This window comes from Candoia aspera, chromosome 13 (assembly GCF_035149785.1).
Source record: "Candoia aspera isolate rCanAsp1 chromosome 13, rCanAsp1.hap2, whole genome shotgun sequence".
Classification (NCBI taxonomy): Eukaryota; Metazoa; Chordata; class Lepidosauria; order Squamata; family Boidae; genus Candoia; species Candoia aspera.
In genome coordinates this window covers 10,459,927-10,468,220 of record NC_086165.1, presented here as the reverse complement: position 1 = coordinate 10,468,220, position 8,294 = coordinate 10,459,927, and the positions used below count along the sequence as shown (strand labels likewise).

Here is an 8,294-nt window from a genome sequence, read left to right as displayed (position 1 = left end):
GGCTATCTCAGCTATTATCGTCATTCCAGGCTAAGAGATGTCTGCATATGTAAATGTCTTGCATTTTTAAGGCAAAACTTATTTCATTGTTTATCCACTTTGTTTTGCTGTATTTAAGTGGTAGAAGTGAGCCTTGTATTTACTTTTGCATCTCATTCCCGTGTAAGTTGTTTTTATCATATCCCTGTTCCAATCCTTTATTCCTCTCCTACCTACATTTCTATTTGCAATCCGTCATTCCTACTTGGCAATAGATGCTGTGAGGTCTGAAAACTTGCAGTACTTCTATCAGCACAAGTTGTTGTGGTTAAATATGTTGTTTGTGTTAAAGTGTCTTCTGTTGTAGAGACTTGTCTTAGTAGAAATAATGCTAGATTTATTGTTAGGTTTCGGTTGTACAGCAATAGAATATGTTTATATTATATATCAATACATTATAAATAAACAAAATATTACAGGCAGGTTTAGCATGCTGTTGTGTCAATACAAGGTTTCAGACTGGAAGCCTTTTCAGAATGTCCATATATGTGAAGGTGACATTCTGAGGAGAAAAGGATATCCCCCATGAACTGGGAGACTGTGAGTTCTAGCCCTGGCTTAGGCTCAAAGCCCACTGGGTCACTTTGGGGCACTTACTATATTTCTGAGCCCTAGAAAGAAGGAAATGGCTGGTCCCTCCTAAAAAAGGTTCCCTAAAAAACTCTAGGGATTTGTCCAGGTAGTCACCAGGAGTCAATACTGACTTGAAAGCACAAAATTATTATAACTGTATTCTAATGTATACTGTACTATTATATATAACCTAGAAAATTGCTCCGTATTTATCAGATACTGTGATGCTAACTAGTTTTTATTTTTTTTGTTTCAGGCAACTTATTATTTGTGACAAAACCGTGAAACAAATTGAAGATGAAAGGACGTTCATCTCTCTCTATAGGAGGATCCTGTGTTTACTGATGGATCATTATGGATAAACTCCAAAGGCCATCCAATTAGTAGAGCAATGGCTAACTTACCATGAAGATACTCAAGTAAGAAAACATATCCCATTACTTGATATAAGAAAATAACTTAGAGTTGCCATATTGAATTATATACAGAAGTTCTGTGACCTACGGTGTGATCTGAGCTTCATCTAAGTCCTATCAATAGATAAAGAGATTCTGGTTAAACAACACATGAAACAGTATACTGTGGTGTCTTTACAGTATTGAACACATTGAACTAGTATTCAGTCTTCGTTGGCAGAAGTATGTGAAGCATGAGTAAGTTAAGTTATATGTTCCAGTCAATAAAATTACAATCAGATGTGGGTGAGGGGCCGTCTTATTAATAAACCCCACAGTTACTAGTTGCTATCAGAGCCTGCTTTTTGTGCTATAGATTTGTGGAAGTAAATATGTCCCAATCAGAAGAAAAAGGATTGTTGATGTTTATGAGGCTGGAAAGGGCTGAAAAATCATTGCCAAAGACACTGGCCTTTATCCATCCTTGCTCAAGCATATAGTAGCAGTGATTCAAACAAATATTTTCAGTGGTTTTTTTTTAATCTGTTCAGTTGTGTCTAATTCTCGGAACTGCCTGGACAAGTCCCTGCAATCTTCTTGGCAAGGTTTTTCAGAAGTGGTTTGCCATTGCCTCCTTCCTAGGGCTGAGAGAGAGTGACAGGCCCAAGGTCACCCAGCTGGCTCTGTGCCTAAGGCAGAACTAGAATTCATGGTCTCCCAGTTTCTAGCCTGACGCCTTAACCACTACACAAACTGGCTCTTTTCAGTACCTGTTAATAAATTCTAGATAGGGACTTGGAGATATTTTAGGCCATTCCTCTTCACACAACAGCTCATTGATATTTTTGCGCTGTATTGCATGAACTGCTTGCTTCAAGTCATGCCATATTTCAGTTGGGTTAAAGTCAGGTAGTGCCTCATTCAAAAATGGAAATTTCTTCTCGTTTAAGCCATCTGTTGTAAATTTATTGTGTGTTTAGGAATGTTATGCTACATGGTCCATGCTCATTTAACCTTCAGTTTCCAGGCAGATATCCTGACATTCTGTACAAATTCCTGATATGCTCCAGAATCCATTGCAGAGATAACACAGTATATTATTTTGTGTGTTATTGTTTAACTAAAATATTTTTATTTGGTAACAGAACTTAGATGAAATTCAGATCACATTGCAGATCACAGTACTGCAGAATTATAGTTCTAAAGAATTTTCAAACCTTCTTTAACCACTATCATTTGTAGAGCAATATTTGGTAGGAGAAGTTTGTTAGGCAGACTAAAAGAAAATACAGTCATGAGTCTGGAAGCAGCATTACTATTTTAAAAGGCTATGTAGAAGGGAGAAATCAAGTTTATGAATGCATTTACATTTTCTGTGATCAGAGAAAATCTGACAAGCAATTTGGCTGTACAAATGAGTTACTAAGACTATAGACTCATGTATTTAAAAAAGAGAGAGAGAATCCATTTTCCAGTTGGGACATTGCTATGGCAGAGGTCCATTGCTGGCTATCTTTCTACAATAAATTTGCAGATGTTAACAGGAAAAAGGGGGTGAGATAAATGATGAAAACTTCCAAAAAGATATTTTTGAAACAAATTTTATTTCCGAAAAGTTGATTGTTAGGCTGATGCATTTGTATGGAACACACAATGGCAAACTACCATGTTGTGATATCAAAAAGTCATTTGGACTCAAAAACACTAAGTTCTATTAGCAGGCTGGAAGTCAGAATCCAGAGATGGATTTGCAACTACTGTAGTTTATACCACTTTGAGCTCCTGCAGAAAAGACAGAACATAAGTGCTATCAGTAATGATAATATGTAGGCTATAAATAGTCTATGCCACTGCAGAATGTGAGAATATTCTTGAATAATAAGTCTTCTCCCCCTTAGAATCTACTTTACCATCCATTGTTCACTGTTTTCTGTCTTTAATAAAACCATATTCTCAGATGCTTGCAGATTTGGATGAAACTGATTTTTAAGTCACTTGATTTCTGTAATCATTACATTCCACTTGCTTATTTCTGTAGAATATTTATAAATTCAAGACATTTAATTTTTTTCCTAATTTGTGATGTGATTTGTGAAATCTAGTTTTGCCCCCTAGTTCTTAGCATTGTACAGCGGAGTGTCAGTTATTTTAATCGCACTGAGGTGGATTCACATAGCACACTAAGTTAAAATACGGTTGGCTAGTTTGTGATTCAATGTATTGTGTAAATCCAGACACTTAGGTTCAGAAAATGGATTCAATAAATTATTGATAACATGTACAAACACAGCCTGTGTATATTATATTGGGGCTTTTAGATGTTATTTATCACTGTTTATAGCAAGCAAGATTAGTCACGTTCTGTAATAAAGAATTCTTATAAGGAGTACTATACCTGACAAACTCTAGAAGAGATAGGCTTCTCTGTCAAGGTTATGGGATATTAATTTCTTAAATTAAAAAAACTATTAAGAACAGAGTCTTGACCACTGATTTGCTAAAATTTAGAGTAATAATGAAGGGCTTCTCCATTCCAGAATCCCGTTTCTAACATTGCCCTGTTATGTTTGTTGGGAGTTAGATTATAGTTTTTACTTGCATGGCCTTGTACTGAAGAAATAGAAAACTGGTTAATGAGGACACCCAGCCTTCCATTGCACTGCTGTCCATAAGATAAGCAAAATAGACCCCTGCATCCAGTTTAAATTCTGTTAGAGCTCACTAAGTGATCTAGTCCTCTAAGTCATTGATTTTGCAATTCAAGGCTATTGTGTACGGGGTACACTCAATATGGCATTCCAAAAAATTCTCACTTTTGATTTGTATGACTGCCAACGTCTTCATAATTGACACTTTGAGATCATTCTTTTCAGTATTTATACATCGTTTTCAGGGTGCACTTCCAAGTTAATTCATCATGTATTAAAGCACAAAGTATCTTCATATATGTACTGTAATTAAATCGCCACAGTTGTTGTGAAGCGCCAGATTAACACTGGTGCCTTCCAAGTCATATTGGCTTCTGTGGGCTAGAAGGGTGAGTCCTGAGCTCTTTCAGGTATATGTAGATGTCCTGATCCAGTGGGAAGACTTCCCACCTATTGTTCCCAAGAGGTGAACTGGGGTTTAAGACACAGAATGTTACTTACCTCTCCCTTCCCCATTCAAGCTTGTAGAAAGATCTGGGAGAGCCACCTCCATTACATTCTGTAGCCAAAGGGGTGGGGGGGGTTGCTTAAGTTTTGGTAAAATAAAACACCAAATATAAAAATGAGCTGCAAAAAAAGACAATTAGAAAATGCAGTGAAATGCAATGAAATGCAAAGCACTGAAGTATTCCTTTGGAATAAATCCTTCAAAAGCTGATCTACGCTTAATTGGGTTATGCATATTTGCCCGACAGAGGAAGGTCAGGGTCTAGAGTTCTTTCATTGCCCAATTATACGTCATGATACCATCAGCAAGAGTGAGCTTGTAAACTCCCGCCACAGTTGGCATAAAACGAGAAGACACTACCGTTAAGTCTCCGCTTGTCATGTCACTTGCTGGATGATTTGGAGCTGGTCATTCCTGCTCGCCTACCGCCAAGGGTAGTTCCGGAGGCTGCAGGGGAGACCCTCCGTGGTGCCTCGAGCTTCTAAAAGAAAGCCGTAGAAATGAAAACACGCAAGGATTGCCAGTTGCCATCCAAAAACGCCTGGCACTAAACCTTAGCAGGTGCAGCTCAGGGCAACCTCTATAGTTGGCTGCGAGAACCCTGGGACATCCCCGGGAAGCGGCTGGAAAAACCAACCCGGAAGAAGGCGATGCCAAAGCGCTTCGGCGCCGAGGCCGAGCAAGAGGCATCGAAGTCCCCAGAAGTCGGGTTCGGCGCGTGGGGGTGTCCCGGGGACGGCTAGCGACCCGTCCCCGAAAGATGCCGGCTTTTCTTCTGCGCCGACGGGCAGTGGAAAGGCCGGCTCCCCCATCCCACCCTTCCCGGATGCGTAATAGCGCAAGACCAAGGCAGGGTGCGTTTTCCTTGAAACGCAAATACGAAGGGGAGGTTGCACTGGGGGCGGGGGGGCAGCTCGGGAGAAGCGCCCGTCAGGCATTCTCGCCCTGGTCCCGGCCGCTCGCCCAGCCCCTTTCCGCGGAAGGCCGGCCCGAGCCGCGGAGGGGAGGGGATTATCCCCGCCCCGGGCCGCCTCTCCGCCCCGGCTCAGTTCCGCCTGCCCGGCGATGGCTGCCTAGCGCGACGCCTTCCCCGTCGCTGGGACATGGGCCTGGCCCAGCTGGGAAAGAGGCGACGGCGGCTGCGAGGACCCCAGGCGGTGAGCGCCCAGAGGCGGCGGGGCGATCCGGAGGAGAGGGAGGAGCAGGAGCAGGAGAAGCGGCGGCGGGGCCCGGGCGGAGCGGCGGGGCTCGGGGAGCTTGGTGGCTAGGGGGCTCCGCGCCGGGCCCGCCTTGGCGGGGGGACGCCGAGGGGTCTCCGGGGCTGGGGAGGCGGCAGAGGCCGAAGAGGCGGCGGCGGGGTCTTTCCTTCTCCTCTTCGGCAGCCACGGAGGATGACCTTGATGAGTCACGGAGAGCTTTTTCACACGTTACGGAACTAGGAGTTTTCACGCGGCGGGGGAGTCACTCTCCGGGCCATCGAGAGCCCTAAGTTTGAAGCCTCCGCTAGGCGTCCCTTTCATGTCTGTGCTTGTGTCTCTGTAGCGCTGCGCGTGTATATGCTGGCAATCCGGCCCATGCGGTTGTTTTACAGCTCACTGGGTTGATCTGGACACTAATTTCACATAACCCACTGAGCCCAAAGGTGGTTGGTTTATCCTTTTTTTTTTTTAAATTGAACCTGGTCTGTAAACTGAGCAAACTGTGTCCTAGAACTGTACCAAAGTCCAGCTGTTAAAACATTACTGTAATGTGGCAAGACCTCTTTCCATGGAGGGGGGAAACCTGTGGCTCTCCAGTTCTTGCTGAACTACAGCAGCCCTCATCATGGCTTGTAGGTGGCTGAGCTTCCTGGAAATTGTAGTTCAGGAACACCTGCTTGGGCTCACAGGTTTCCTGTCCCTGACAGGTGCAAGGGGCAATTACAACTTCCTGTCAGGTGTATTTGCTGTGCTATGTACACATTTTTAATTTGTGATTTACTCTGTGTGGGAGAGTAGTGGAGGGTTGTGTGGAAGTGGTTCAGGGAAACAAGCAGAGAGGATGCTTACTCACACATTTAAATTATGCATTTATAATAATTTTGCCTCCCTATTTTGTAAGCATGGTATGAATGAACTTTAAATGCGTGTAACCAGACCCCAGTCACTTGGGACTCTTCATCTGTTTTCTATAAAAGTAGGAATATGCAGTGCTGTTTTTACTTAGGAGATCTGTGGTGGGTGAAATTATGGTAAAATGCTGGATTAAAATAGCTAGAGGAAAATTAGGTGTGTTGTAGTAGTTACTGAATAAACCCATTTTCTGGGTTCTCACTGGACACCAAATCATATTCTAACCAACCAGGCTGGGGTTGTACAAGCAAAGGCCCCAAAGCTAACCAAGGTTAAAATTAACCAAGCTTAGCACATTGTACACATGCAGCTGGGTTAATTTTAGCTGCTTGGGTTAGGCATGTGTGAATGCAGTCAGCCTGTTTTCATTGCAATGGGTATAGGTCAGTGTTTCTCAACCTTGGCAACTTTAAGATGTGTGGACTTCAACTCCCAGAATTCCCTAGCCAGCTGCCCTTCCCCAACTTATCCCTTTATTGGCGATGCTATGGGGGAATTATAGTTTTAGGGCAGCTGGAAGGGGCCTAATGGAGAAAGCTATAGAAAATAGCAATAGTGTTATGCTCCTGCTTAGTATTTTAAGGCCCATTTCTGTACCTGTGTTGGAAAAGATTTAATAGCTCTCCTTCCAATAATAATGTAGTCAACCATAAGGCATCCCTTGTAAATGTCTGCTATCTACTGTAGCTAAATGAAAAATATATCAAGATGCATGTGCTATGCTTGTGAAGGCATATAAAGTATATGCCATAGAAATAAATATGTGGATCAAGAGAACTGTGTGTTTAAAATATCACATGAGCTTGTTGGGAGTTTTCAGGCCAGTATTTTATGGCTATATGCAGTGCTGCCATCCATTACAAAGATTTTAAAAGCTGTCAGCAAGTACGGTAAATAAGAGCTTTACATTAATCCAGCCACATGTGTATCTAAGGTGAGGAAGTCAATGTTACATCAACAGCCATCACAAAATCTTTATTGATTTGGGATCTGGCTTTATATTTGTCTTTTCAAAAAATTGTTACATAGCCTGGGTAAATTTGTCCTGTCCTGAATAGTGTGTACGGCTGTATTTTTTTTTAAAAAACTATTCAACCCTGTAATAACAGTAGCTTATTCATAGCATCTTTGAAAAATATTCTTTTGGAAAGGAAAATAGTTATTATTCTAATCATGAAGCTGTGACTGCTGTTAATAAATTGGGAGAAAAGCTTCTGTAACTGAAATCAGTCTGGAGAAAAAATATATAATAGTAAGTTGTTTCTTTTCTTTGAAATTGTCAGATGCCTATTTAGAGAGGCTCTGATGCTTTTGTATAACTTTTTTCTCTGGTGGATCAGGGAGGAGTAGAGAAGGTCAAATAGCCACTTAAGATAGTTGCATCTCTGATGTCTGCAGCAGGAATGTTTGTGCAAACAATCTTGTAACTAGAAAAAAACCTAAGTAGTACCAACAAAAGACTTAGCAGAAGCAGCAGAATACCTGGAATACATGTTCACTATTTCTCTGCTGACTAAACTGTCAGCACACCGTATTTAGCATTTCACAATATAGCTGTCAGAAATACAGCAATAGAATCAGTCCAAACATTACTCATATCCTTAGTAAAGACAGAAACCTATCATTACGAAGTAGAAGAAATCATTAGTTTCAACTGGTGCAGTGTCAGCCAGTTTATAATAATGTTACATTTTGTAATAACCCTAACACAACATGCCAAAAAAATTATAATTGTGTCAAGAAAAGAAAGACTTTTCTTAGTCTTATATTGATCCATAAGAATAGATCCTCAATAGTGGATGTTTTTTGGAAGAGATGGTGAACAACTGAAAGCTCGATTTTTGTGAGAGATGTACAGCAGTTCGATTATTCTTTTAAAAATGTGTTCTGCTTGTCAGTTCAGGGATAAATAAAAATGTATTTATTGTTATTTATTTCTTGTAAATTAAAGGAAGATATAATTCATGTTGTAAGATGAAGATTTAAAAAAAAAAAACAGTGGCCAACTTTCCAGGGAGCT

At 41.2% G+C, this 8,294-nt stretch overlaps 1 protein-coding gene across 4 annotated transcripts in view; it reads left to right on the top strand.

Annotated features, from left to right (window-relative positions):
• The window catches only part of USP8 (ubiquitin specific peptidase 8), a 28,880-nt gene that overhangs the window by 1,539 nt on the left and 19,047 nt on the right, over positions 1 to 8,294 (top strand). For 3 of the 4 annotated variants that reach the window (XM_063314475.1, XM_063314472.1, XM_063314474.1), the window contains exon 2: positions 869 to 1,031. The gene's annotated coding sequence lies outside the window, so the exon portion shown is untranslated. Of the gene's footprint in view, positions 1 to 868; positions 1,032 to 5,203; positions 5,321 to 8,294 lie in introns of those variants that run through there. The other variant, XM_063314473.1, reaches the window with a different exon arrangement.